The sequence below is a fragment of the Oryctolagus cuniculus genome, chromosome Y (genome assembly GCF_051225735.1).
Source record: "Oryctolagus cuniculus isolate XC-2025 breed Fujian yellow rabbit chromosome Y, ASM5122573v1, whole genome shotgun sequence".
NCBI classification, from domain to species: domain Eukaryota; kingdom Metazoa; phylum Chordata; class Mammalia; order Lagomorpha; family Leporidae; genus Oryctolagus; species Oryctolagus cuniculus.
Window position 1 is genome coordinate 26,948,569 of NC_142889.1, and position 13,083 is coordinate 26,961,651.

A 13,083-nucleotide genomic window follows, 5' to 3' on the forward strand; every position below is an offset into this window, starting at 1 on the left:
TAGGTGCTCGGCCCCAGTTGCTGTCCCGCGGGACGGGACAAGAGAGGTCTTCCTTTTCCGTTGGTTCACCCGCCAAGGGCTGCCTGGCTGTTGCACCACAGCGATCCGAAGCCAGGAGCCAGGTGCTTCCCCTGGTCTCCCTTATAGGTGCAGGGCCCAAGGACTTGGGCCATTCTCCACTGCCTTCCCAGGCCACAGCGGAGAGCTGGACTGGAAGATGAGCAACCGGGACAGAATCCGGTGCCCCAACTGGGACTAGAACCCAGTGTGCCGGCGCTGCAGGCAGAGGATTAGCCTAGTGAGCCGTGGCGCCAGCCCAAGATTTTTTTTTTTTTTAAGATTACACTGTACTGGGGCCAATCCAGCTCTGTGCTATGGCCTCCCACATGGGAGACTGGGAAGAAGCTCCTGGCTCCTGGCTCCTGGCTTCAGAGCAGCACAGCTGGGGAGTGAACCCGGGGACGGAAGACTCTGTCTCTCTCTGCCTCTGCCCTCTGTAACTCTGTTTTAAATAAATAAATAAATCTTTCCTTCCTTCCTTTCTTTCAAATAAATAGATCTTATAAAAGAAAAATTCCTGAAGTCAGGTACCCTGGAGAAGCTCTTTAAAAAAAAAAAAAAGACACCATTTGGGACATCAGCATCTCATATCAGATCATGGAGCCACACACACAGGCAGGCAGATGCTTAACCTACTATGCCCCAGGGCCAGCTCATCCCCCCCCCCTTCAGAGATTTAGTTAGCCAATTCTTTTTAAAATTAATTTACTCTTATGTATGTGGAAAAGTTATGGGGTAACAGGCTGAGGGTTGGGAGAGGAAGAGAGATCTTCCATCTGCTGGATGGGCTCTGGGTGGCCAGGGCAAATCCAGGAGGCAGGTGCTGGGAGCTTCATCTGTTCCACTTCTCCCAGCTGGTCCAAGTAGTGGGTCAATCTTCCCGTGGCTTTCCAGGTGAATTAGCAAGGAGCTGGATTGGAAATGGAGGAGGAGATACTGGAAATAGATCTCATATTAGTGGATCATGGAGTCACAGCTGAGCCGAGTTCCCTTAAGATTTTTTTTTTTAAAGAAAGATTGCACTGGGGGCCGGCGCTTCGGTGCAGTAGGTTAACGCCTTGGCCCGAAGCGCCAGCATCCCATATGTGCACCAGTTTGAGTCCTGGCTGCTCCTCTTCCAATCCAGCTCTCTGCTATGGCCTGGGAAAGCAGTGGAAGATGGCCCAAGCCCTTGAGCCTCTATACCCCCTGTGGGAGACCCAGAAGAAGCTCCTGGCTCCTGGCTTCAGATCAGCACAGTTCCAGCCATTGCAGCCCATTGGGGAGTGAACCATCAGACAAAAGACCTCTCTCACTTTCTCTGCCTCTCCTCTCTCTGTGTGTGTAACTCTTTCAAGTGAATAAATAAATAAATCAATTTTTCTTAAAGATTTATTTATTTACTTGAAAGTCAGAGTCACACAGAGAGAGGAGAGGCAGAGAGAGGTCTTCTGTCTGATGGCACTCCTATGGGATGCTGGTGCTTCAGGCCAGGGTGTTAACCCGCTGCACTGCAGCACCAGCCCCAAATAAATAAATCTTTTAAAATTAAAAAAAAATGAAGATTGCACTGTATTGGGGCCAATCCAGCTCTCTGCTATGGCCTGGGAAAGCAGCAGAAGATGGCCCAAGTCCTTGGGCCCCTGCACCCATGTGGGTGACCTGGAAGAAGCTCCTGGCTCCTGGCTTTGGATCAGCATAGCTCCAGCCATAGCAGCCATCTGGAGGTGAACCAGGGGATGGAAGACTCTGTCTCTGTCTCTGCCTCTCTATAACTCATTCCAATACGTAAATAAAAAAAAAATCAACCTTTATTCCTTTCTTCCTTTCTAATAAATAGATCTTATGAAAGAAAAATTCCTGAAGACAGGTTCCCTGGAGAAGCTCTTTAAAAAAAAGAAAAAAAAAAGGCCGGCGCCACGGCTCACTAGGCTAATCCTCCGCCTTGCGGCGCCGGCACACCGGGTTCTAGTCCCGGTCACGGTGCCGGATTCTGTCCCGGTTGCCCCTCTTCCAGGCCAGCTCTCTGCTGTGGCCAGGGAGTGCAGTGGAGGATGGCCCAAGTGCTTGGGCCCTGCACCCCATGGGAGACCAGGAGAAGTACCTGGATCCTGCCATCGGATCAGCGCAGTGTGCCAGCCGCAGCGCGCTGGCCGCGGTGGCCATTGGAGGGTGAACCAACGGCAAAGGAAGACCTTTCTCTCTGTCTCTCTCTCTCTCTCACTATCCACTCTGCCTGCCAAAAAAAAAAAAAAAAAACCACCATTTGGAACATCAGCATCTTATATCGGAGTGTGGGCTCTTCCTCCTTCTTGCTAAGATGTCTTGATCTGGTCCAGTCCCAGCTACTGTGGGGCACTTATTTCTTAAGATGGCTTGATTGATTTAGAACACCTAGTGTTCAATTTCTGCACCTAGTGACCTTCCTTTTAGATTCAAAATGGCTCTCGCTCTCCTAGTACTAAAGATTCCATTTTGAGTCCAAATGCATGATTTTTCTGGTACTCTGCCTTGGAAGGAAGGAAGGGTAATTTTTGATGCTCTGCCTCCAGATAAATCAATATTCTTTTAAAATTTTTATTTATTTTTTTGACAGGCAGAGTGGACAGTGAGAGAGAGAGACAGAGAGAAAGGTCTTCCTTTGCCGTTGGTTCACCCTGCAATGGCTGCCGCGGCCAGCGCGCTGCGGCCGGCACACCGTGCTGATCCAAAGGCAGGAGCCAGGTGCTTCTCCTGGTCTCCCATGGGGTGCAGGGCCCAAGGACTTGGGCCATCCTCCACTGCACTCCCTGGCCACAGCAGAGAGCTGGCCTGGAAGAGGGGCAACCGGGACAGAATCCGGCATCCCAACCAGAAGACACACTCAAGAGAGGAAGAATGTATTATTCACATTATTGATTATTTACAGGAAGGTGCATCAGATGAGATATGTAAATGATTTCATAACATATGTATTGTGTGTATGCAATGTATGATTTCTAAGGCTAATAGGTCTATTTTATCTTTCATCTGGATTCTATGTGGTGCATTTTTGGTTAAATATTCAAATAACAGAAGTTGTACAGAATATATATGTATTTATACACTATTATAAATATATCAATTTGTGATACTATCTGGACCAAAAGTAACTCCTAAACTAGTAGTTAAAATCAATTAAAATCTATGTTTTAAATATTTTCTCATAGTGTAAATCTAGAATTTTATTTAAATAATTTTACTTAACAAGTTTACTTAAATATTCTTAGAGGCCAACATTATGGTATAGTGAGATAAGTCACTGCTTGGGATGCCAGTATCCCACATCAGAGCATTGGTTCAAGTCCCAGTTGCTTTACTTCTGATCCACTTTGGCTAGTGTTCCTGGGAAGTGTTATGGGTCATGGAGGGGAGGGTGGTTACCTGAGAAAGCTCCATGTGTGCTTTTCCTCAGCTTAGCATAGAAATAAAAACATGGGAAACAATTTGCAAATAGATGCAAAATCTTTATTTAGTTTGCAAAGCAACAGTAAAGCATCTAACCCAACAGGAGACCAGATGGAATGCCAGAGCAGGACAATGGCTTTCAGGAAGTGCCCAGGGTTTTTATGGCATTACTGCATTTTAATTGGGTCAATCAATGGGGGTGCCCATTGGACAGGGGCTTCACATAGTCTATGTTGATTGAACTGGGGCCACCCAAGGAGATAGTGGGGGTCTCCTGAAGTCAGCCAGATTCCCCTTAGGGGCTCAGGCCTCTCCTGTACTAGCTCTGGGTAGAGGATTGACGTTGTGGTTAGAACTACAGGCTCACACATACTGAACAGGAGGTTATCATGGGGGAGATGCCAGCAGGTATAACAAGCTTTCCAGCCACAGCTTGCAGCCTGCTTGCACAACATTTGCAACCTGATTATGTCAGAAATTCTTTCTGTGTCTGAGAGGCCCATAGGCACTTGTCCCCCTCCCCGGATATCCTCAGGAAGGCAGCAAATTATGGCCCAAGTACTTGGCCCCTAGCCACCCTCATTGAAGACTCAGATGGAGTCTCTGGATACTAGGTTCAGCCTGGTCCAATCTCAGATGTTGGGAGCATTTGGGAAATAAACCACTAGATGGAAAATCTGCCTCTACCTTTCAGAAAAATATATACATTTAAAAAAATAAATATTTAATTTTTAATATTTTTCAGTGGGAATTTTGTATAGAATATTGTTTTTTAAGATTTTTTAAAATATTTTATTAATTTATTTGAGAGGTAGAATTACAGACAGTGAGAGGGAGAGACAGAGAGAAAGGTCTTCCTCCCGTTGGTTCACTCTCCAAATGGTTGCAATGGCTGGAGCTGCACTGATCTGAAGCCAAGAACCAGATGCTTCTTCCTGGTCTCCCATGTGGGTGCAGGAGCCCAAAGACTTGGGCCATCTTCTACTGCATTTCCAGGCCATAGAAGAGAGCTGGATTGGAAGAGGAGCAGCCAGGACTAGAACCGGTGAACATATGAGATGCCAGTGCCACAGGCAGAGGATTATCCTATTGTGTTATGGCGCCAGCCCCCTAGAATATTCTGAGCCCTTATTTCATTTTGCTGTACTCTCAGCATTCTTTGAGTTAGCCATTGAGTGTGAAATGAGCTATTGTATAATGTAACACTGAAGACTGGGCAGCAGAATACTCTGGAACTTATAATTGCTCATGATAAATGGACAACAAGGACTAACACCTTGTTAGTGACTACTGCTGTCCCTCACCCTGTCCTGGATGACACCAAGTGTGACCACAGGGTTTCTGTGATTGGTTGACACACCGTGATCCCAGTCATCAGAATAGCTGGTGCTATTGACATTACTTCCCACAAGCAACTGAGAGCAGGTGATAAAATTAAGAACTTTTTGGGGAGGTGAGAAAAATAGGAGCACAGACACATAGGCACAACCTCAGATAGGCACATCTGCACATACAACAGAAAAGCAGCCCAAAGCTGCTGCATAGGTCTGCATCAAGTTAGGGATACTTGTGTTGCTTCCATCATACTAGAACTAAAAACACTCCAGGTCTTAGAAACCCAAATAAATTGATGATATACCTCTTAGAGTTGGAAGGGTTTTACTGTCAGCACATTTATAAGGCCTTCTCTGATTACTATTTTCTGTTTCTCACATTTTCTTCCCAAGACATTTGCCTGTAGAGATAATTCCATTTAGAAATGTCCTCTCCCTTTAAGTGTGTTTTGTTTATGGCCCTGCAAAAGCACTCATAATATAGATGAAAACTGACTCATTTCCTAAACTCTGGATTATTTATAGCTACCACTGAATAGTATATTCAAGATTTGGACATGTTATATGATGTGTGAAAACTTAAAATTAAAATTACAATTAAAAAACACACATGTTTCTCATGAAAATCTGAGAACTGTTAAAAGCATAAAACTGTAATGCATTCCACTGCATGTAATCATTCTATATTTATTTTGGAACACTGAATTATCTATTTTCATTCTATATGATCACCACATAATAGATAATTTGCTAGTGTTTACAAGAGAGGTACAACATTTTAACATATTTTTAAAGTCTTGATAACACAATGAACATAAATATTTAATGTAAAACTGTATGATTTTCTTAAAATCTTGGTAGCATTTTCAAATAATTTCTATTAATGATTTTTGAGAGAATTAGAAGAATGTGCATTTATGTGCATGTAGGTCCTCATGTATATGTATCTTTCTTAAAGTTAAGCAAATTATATTTCAGAGTAAAATGGATTTATACCACTGCAGTTCAAGTTTTGTGGTATGTTGACAAAATATGATATCAATGTGTATCTCACATTAAATTTTTAATGTACATGGTAAGAACACTGAGAATTTATTTCTAGGAGATTATAATATAATTCTCTAGAGTTCTCATGCTGTTCACCAGATCTCTAAACTGATTAACCTTACAGAATTAAAACTTTATACCCAGACAAGGCATTTGGTGGAGCAGTTAAGATGCCACATGAGAGGCTCACATCCCTTATTAGAGGGTCTGGGTTTGAGCCCTGGCTCTGCACTAAATTCTGGAGTCATGCTAATACATGTTTGGAGGCAGCAGGTGATGGCTGAAGTTGTAGGTCTGTCACCACAGGGGAAACTTGGGTTGAGTCCCTGGCTCCTGTTTTGACTTGGCTAGCCCTAGGTATTGTGGGAATTTGGATAATAATCTAAAAGGATAAATTTCTGTTGCTGCCTTTCAAATCAATAATGATTAAAAACAAATTCTACCCTTTGATCTACATCATTCCATCCTATCCCAGTAACCAATGTTCTGCACTGTTTCTATGTACAGCATTTGGATCCTAAAAATTCTACATATAATCAAGACTACAAAGCAATTTAAATATTTTTTCTATATCTGGTTTATACTCCAGATTCATCTGTGCTGTAGCAAATGGCTAAATAATTTTCTCTCAGTAGCATTCCAATATAAAATATTTGATTCTCCATTTCTTTATTTATAATATTTCTTCATCCATCAGAAGTTACTTAGTGTGTTTTCATCTCTTGGTTACTGTAAAAATGCTGTAATAAACATGGGAGCACAGATATCTCTACCAGGTGATGACTGACTGATTTCTTTGCATATACACCCAGTAGAGTAATTGATGAGTCATATAGTTATTCTATTTTTACTTTTTGAGGAACTTTCATATTGTCTTCATACTGGCTGTACCCATGTACATTTCCACTAATTATATAGATGGGTTCTTATTTATCCACATCCCTGACTACACTTGTCATATCCTACCCTTTTGACAAAAGGCACTGTAAAAGAAGGTGAAATATTATTGAATATTTGACTTGCATTTACCTGGTATGTTAGTGATATTGAGCGTCTTTCTATATATCTGCTGCATTGCAAGAAAATGGTTCTCTACTTATATATGTACTTTGCTATAACTTTATTTTCTATAACAAAAGATGCCAGAAGGTAATTATAATAGCATTATTTATTAAAACCCGTGCATATTTGTTTTTCCAGAAACTGGTTTGCAGCTCAGAAAAGAATAAAATATTTTTAAATAAAGATTCTTATTTGCTTTCTGCATATTTACAGATATTCCAAGGTTTGTGCTGTTCTTTGTCTCTTACATCATATATAACTTTAAAAGACATTTCCTGTGTACTTCTTAGTTATTTTTATTTTTATTTCATCATACTATCTCTTTTTATAAAAGGCACTTATTGTATAAATTAATGTAAAGTAGCCAAATCCAGCTATAAAGCAGCTTCAGAAACAGACCTGACCAAAAAGTTCCCAGTAACCAGGCATGATCCAATTGTAGTGGTTATTTGTATTTCACGAATATCAGAACTTCTTTCAGGAGCTGGCTATAAAAGAGAAGATGGCCCAAGTCCTTGGGCCCCTGCAACTGCATGGAGACCTGCTAAAAGGTCCTGGCTCCTGGCTTCAAATTGGTGCAGCTCTGGCAATTGTGGCCATCCGAGGAGTCAGTAGATGGAAGACCTCACTCTCTCTGCTTCTGCCTCTCTGTAACTGTGCCTTTCAAATAAATAAATAAATCTTCAAAAAAGTAATATAAATACAAAGTAAACAATAGTAATATTTATGGAAAAATGGCAAGGTCAGGTTGTAACATATCAATAGTAACCTGGAATGTAAATGACTTCAACTCTCCAGTTAAAAGATTCAGACTGGCTGAATTGATTAAAAACAAGAGCTCTCTATTTGCTGCTTAAAACGAACACATCTCACCAACAATATATACACAGAGACTGAAAAGTTATTCCATGCTAACAGAAAACAAAAAGAGCGGGTCAAGCCATCCTAATATCAGACAAAACAGACTTTAACGCAAAAATTGTTAAAAGAGGCAAAGACGGGCAGTATGTAATGATTAACAGATCAGTTCAACAGGAAGATGTCACTATATTAAATGTATGAACCCAATTACATCATACCTGGCTATTTTTTTTAACTTTTATTTAATGAATATAAATTTCCAAAGTACAGCTTATAGATTACAAAGGCTTCTCCCCCATAACGTCCATCCCACATGCAACCCTCCCCTTTCCCACTCCCTCTCCCCTTCCATTCACATCAAGATTCATTTTCAATTCTCTTTATATACAGAAGATCAGTTTAGCATACATTAAGTAAAGATTTCAACAGTTTGCTCCCACACAGAAACATAAAGTGAAAAATACTGTTTGAGTACTAGTTATAGAATTAAATCACAATATACAGCACACTAAGGACAAAGATCCTACATGAGGAGTAAGTGCACAGTGACTCCTGTTGTTGACTTAACAAATTGACACTCTTGTTTATGGCATCAGTAATCAACCTAGGCTCTTGTCTGCCAAGGCTATGGAAGCCCCCTGAGATCACCGACTCTGATATTTAGAAAGCCATGGTCAAAGTGGAAGTTCTCTCCTCCCTTCAGAAAAAGGCACCTTCTTCTTTGACGACCTGTTCTTTCCACTGGGATCTCACTCGTGGAGATCTTTCATTTAGTTTTTTTTTTTTTTTTTTCCCCAGAGTGTCTTGGCTTTCCATGCCTGAAATACTCTCATGGGCTTTTCAGCCAGATCCAAATGCCTTAAGGGCTGATTATGAGGCCAGAGTGCTGTTTAGGACATCTGCCATTCTATGGGTCTGCTGTGTATCTCACTTCCCATGTTGGATCATTCTCTCCCTTTTTGATTCTATCAGCTAGTATTTGCAGACACTATTCTTGTTTATGTGATCCCTTTGGCTCTTAGTCCTATCATTATGATCAATTGTGAACAGAAATTGATCACCAGGACTAGTGAGATGGCATTGGTACATGTCACCTTGATGGGATTGAATTGCAATCCCCTGGTATGTTTGTAACTCTTCCGTTGAGGTAAGTCAGCTTGAGCATGTCCTGAATTCCACATCTTTTCCCTCTCTTATTCCCACTCTTATATTTAACAGCGATCACTTTTCAGTTATGTTTCAGCACTTAAGAAGAATTGTGTATTGATTACAGTATTCAACCAAAAGTATTAAGTAGAACAAACAAAAAAATACTAAGAGGGATACCATTAAGTTGTTCATCAACAGTCAGGGCGAGGCTTGATCAAGTCACCGCTTCTCATAATGTTCATTTCACTTTAACAGGTTTCCTTTTTGGTGCTCAGTTAGTTGTCACCTATCAGGGAGAGCATATGGTATTTGTCCCTTTGGGATTGGCTTATTTCACTCAGCATAATGTTTTACAAATTCCTAACAGGGATCATTTTTCAGTTAAAATTTAAGCACCTAAGAATAATTGTGTGTGAATTACAGAGTTCAACCAATGGTACAAGAACAAAAAAAAAAAAATACTAAAATGGATAAAGTATTACACTGTACATGAACTGTCAGGACAAGAGCTGATCAAGTCACTGTTTCTCATAGTGTCTATTACACTTCAACAAATTACCCCTTTGCTGCTCAGTTAGTTGTCGCTGATCAGGGAAAACATATGATATTTGTCTCTTTGCGACTGGCTTAATTCACTCAGCATGATGTTTTCCAAATTCCTCCATCTTTTTTTTAACTTTTATTTAATGAATATGAATTTCCAAAGTACAGCTTATAGATTACAATGGCTTCCCACTCCCATAACTTCCCTCCCACCTGCAACCCTCCCCTTTCCGACTCCCTCCCCCCTTCCATTCACATCAAGATTCATTTTCAATTCTCTTTATATACAGAAGATCAGTTTAGCGTACATTAACTAAAGATTTCAACAGTTTGCACCCACATAGAAACACAAAGTGAAAAATACTGTTTGAGTACTAGTTATAGCATTAAATCACATTGTACAGCACATTAAGGACAGAGATCCTACATGAGGAGTAAGTGCACAGTGACTCCTGTTGTTGACTTAACAAATTGATACTCTTGTTTATGGCATCAGTAATCACCTTAGGCTCTTGTCATGAGTTTCCAAGGCTATGGAAGCCTTTTGAGTTCACCAACTCTGATCATATGTAGACAAGGTTGTATTCAAAGTGGAACTTCTCTCCTCCGTTCAGTGAAAGGTACCTCCTGCTTTGATGACCAGTTCTTTTCACTGGGATCTCACTCGCGGAGAACTTTCATGTAGGTAAGTCAGCTTGAGCATGTCCTGAATTGCACATCTCTTCCCTCTCTTACTCCTAATCTTATATTTAACGGCAATCACTTTTCAGTTGAGTTTCAACACTTGAGAATAACTGTGTATTGATTACAGTATTCAACCAAAAGTATTAAGTAGAACAAATAAACAAAAAAATACTAAGAGGAATAACATTAAGTTGTTCATCAACAGTCAGGGCAAGGGCTGATCAAGTCACCATTTCTCATAGTGTTCATTTCACTTTAACAGGTTTCCTTTTTGGTGCTCAGTCAGTTGTCACCGATCAGGGAGAACATATGGTATTTGTCCTTTTGGGACTGGCTTATTTAACTCAGCATAATGTTTTCCAGATTCCTTACAGGGATCACTTTTCAGTTAAAATTTAAGCACCTAAGAATAATTGTGTGTGAATTACAGAGTTCAACCAATGGTACAAGAACAAAAAAAAATACTAAAATGGATAAAGTATTACAAATTCCTCCACCTTGTTGCAAATGACTGGGTTTCGTTTTTTGTTTTTTTTTTTTTTTTTTGACTGCTGTATAGAATTCTATAGAGTACATTCCCATAATTTCTTTATCCAGTCTACTGTTGATGGGCATTTGGGTTGGTCCCAGGTCTTAGCTATTGTGAATTGAGCTGCAATAAACATTAATGTGCAGACAGCTTTTTGTTTGCCAATTTCATTTCCTTTGGGTAAGTTCCAAGGAGTGGGATGGCTGGGTTGAATGGTAGGGTCACTGCTATTCAATATAGTTCTGGAAGTTCTAGCCAGAGCTATTAGGCAAGAAAAAGAAATTAAGGGGATACAAATTGGGAAGGAAGAACTCAAAATATCCCACTTTGCAAATGATATGATTCTTTACTTAGGGGACCCAAAGAACTCTACTAAGAGACAATTGGAACTCATAGAAGAGTTTGGCAAATTAGTAGGGTATAAAATCAATGCACAAAAATAAATAGGCTTTGTATACACAGACAATGCTATGGCTGAGGAAGAACTTCTAAGATCAATCCCATTCACAATAGCTACAAAAACTATCAAATACCTTGGAATAAACTTAACCAAGGACGTTAAGGATCTCTATGATGAAAATTACAAAACCTTAAAAAAAGAAATAGAAGAGGATACCAAGAAATGGAAAAATCTTCCATGCTCACAGATTGGAAGAATCAATCTCATCAAAATGTCCATTCTCCCAAAAGCAATTTATAGATTCAATGCAATACCAATCAAGATACCGAAGACCTTCTTCTCAGATCTGGAAAAATTGGTGCTGAAATTCATATGGAGACACAGGAGACCTCGAATAGCTAAAGCAATCTTGTACAACAAAAACAAAGCTGGAGGCATCACAATACCAGATTTCGGGACATACTACAGGGCAGTTGTAATCAAAACAGCATGGTACTGGTACAGAAACAGATGGATAGACCAATGGAACAGAATAGAAACACCAGAAATCAATCCAAACATCTACAGCCAACTCATATTTGATCAAGGATCCAAAAGCAATCCCTGGGGGAAGGACAGTCTATTCAATAAATGGTGCTGGGAAAATTGGATTTCCACGTGCAGAATCACAAAGCAAGTCCCCTATTTTTCATCTTACACAAAAATCCACTCAACATGGATTAAAGACTTAAATCTATGTCCTGGCACCATCAAATTATTAGAGAGCATTGGAGAAACCCTGCAAGACATAGGTACCGGCAATGACTTCTTGGAAAACACCCAAGAAGCACAGGCAGTCAAAGCCAAAATTAACATCTGGGATTGCCTCAAATTGAGAAGTTTCTGTACTGCAAAAGAAACAGTCAGGAAAGTGAAGAGGCACCCAACAGAATGGGAAAATATATTTGCAAACTATGCAACAGATAAAGGGTTAATAACCAGAATCTACAAAGAGATCAAGAAACTCCACAAGATCAAAACCAACAACCCACTTAAGAGATGGGCCAAGGACCTCAATAGACATTTTTCAAAAGAGAAAATCCAAATGGCCAACAGGCACATGAAAAAATGTTCAAGATCTCTAGCAATCAGGGAAATGCAAATCAAAACCACAATGAGGTTTCACCTCACCTTGGTCAAATTGGCTCACATTCAGAAATCTACCAACAATAGATGCTGCAGAGGATGTGGGGAAAAAGGGACACTAACCCACTGTTGGTGGGAATGCAAACTGTTTAAGCCACTATGGAAGTCAGTCTGGAGATTCCTCAGAAACCTGGATATTCAGAATTCTTATATGAATATACAGCAAGGACCCTCAACACATTAATCTTAAATATAATTAATAAAATTTTGAGTAAAACCAGCCAATTTCATTTCGAGTTAGTCTTTCCAATTCAGGGAAGCAACAAAAGCAGGCTGTTTCTTCTAGAGTTATTCATCCCAGAGGCAACAAATAACAAAGAGGAAAAAGAAGAAACATCTGTGAGTTTGACTAAAAAATACAGTGACCCTATTACACTTGGCAAGTAAAAGTAGCCTAATGACTAAAACAATATCTCAATATTGGGAGAATAACTCTATATCCTGTTATGACCCACAGACTCTTGACCTTAGGCTAATAACATTTTCAATAATCTTTTGTGCAACTGTAAAGTGATAATAATGGCAGGACAATTTATTTTCTAGTACACATAAAATCAACAGTATGTACTAATAAAGGATTTTAATCATAATTTTTTTTTGAACATCAGGTTCTACTTGCATTTTACTTAAAGTGGCCACATAATTTATCATTTTCACTGCAACTATTTTAAGAATGAAAGAGATAACTGATAGTAATTAGGTTGGAATTACAGGCATAAATTAGGACTGATTGAGGAATACCACACCAATTCGTATTGTCAGCAGAGAGATTTTATTTCTGTGTATCTTCAAGATCTTTGGTGATCTAGTGGCTAATTACTTAA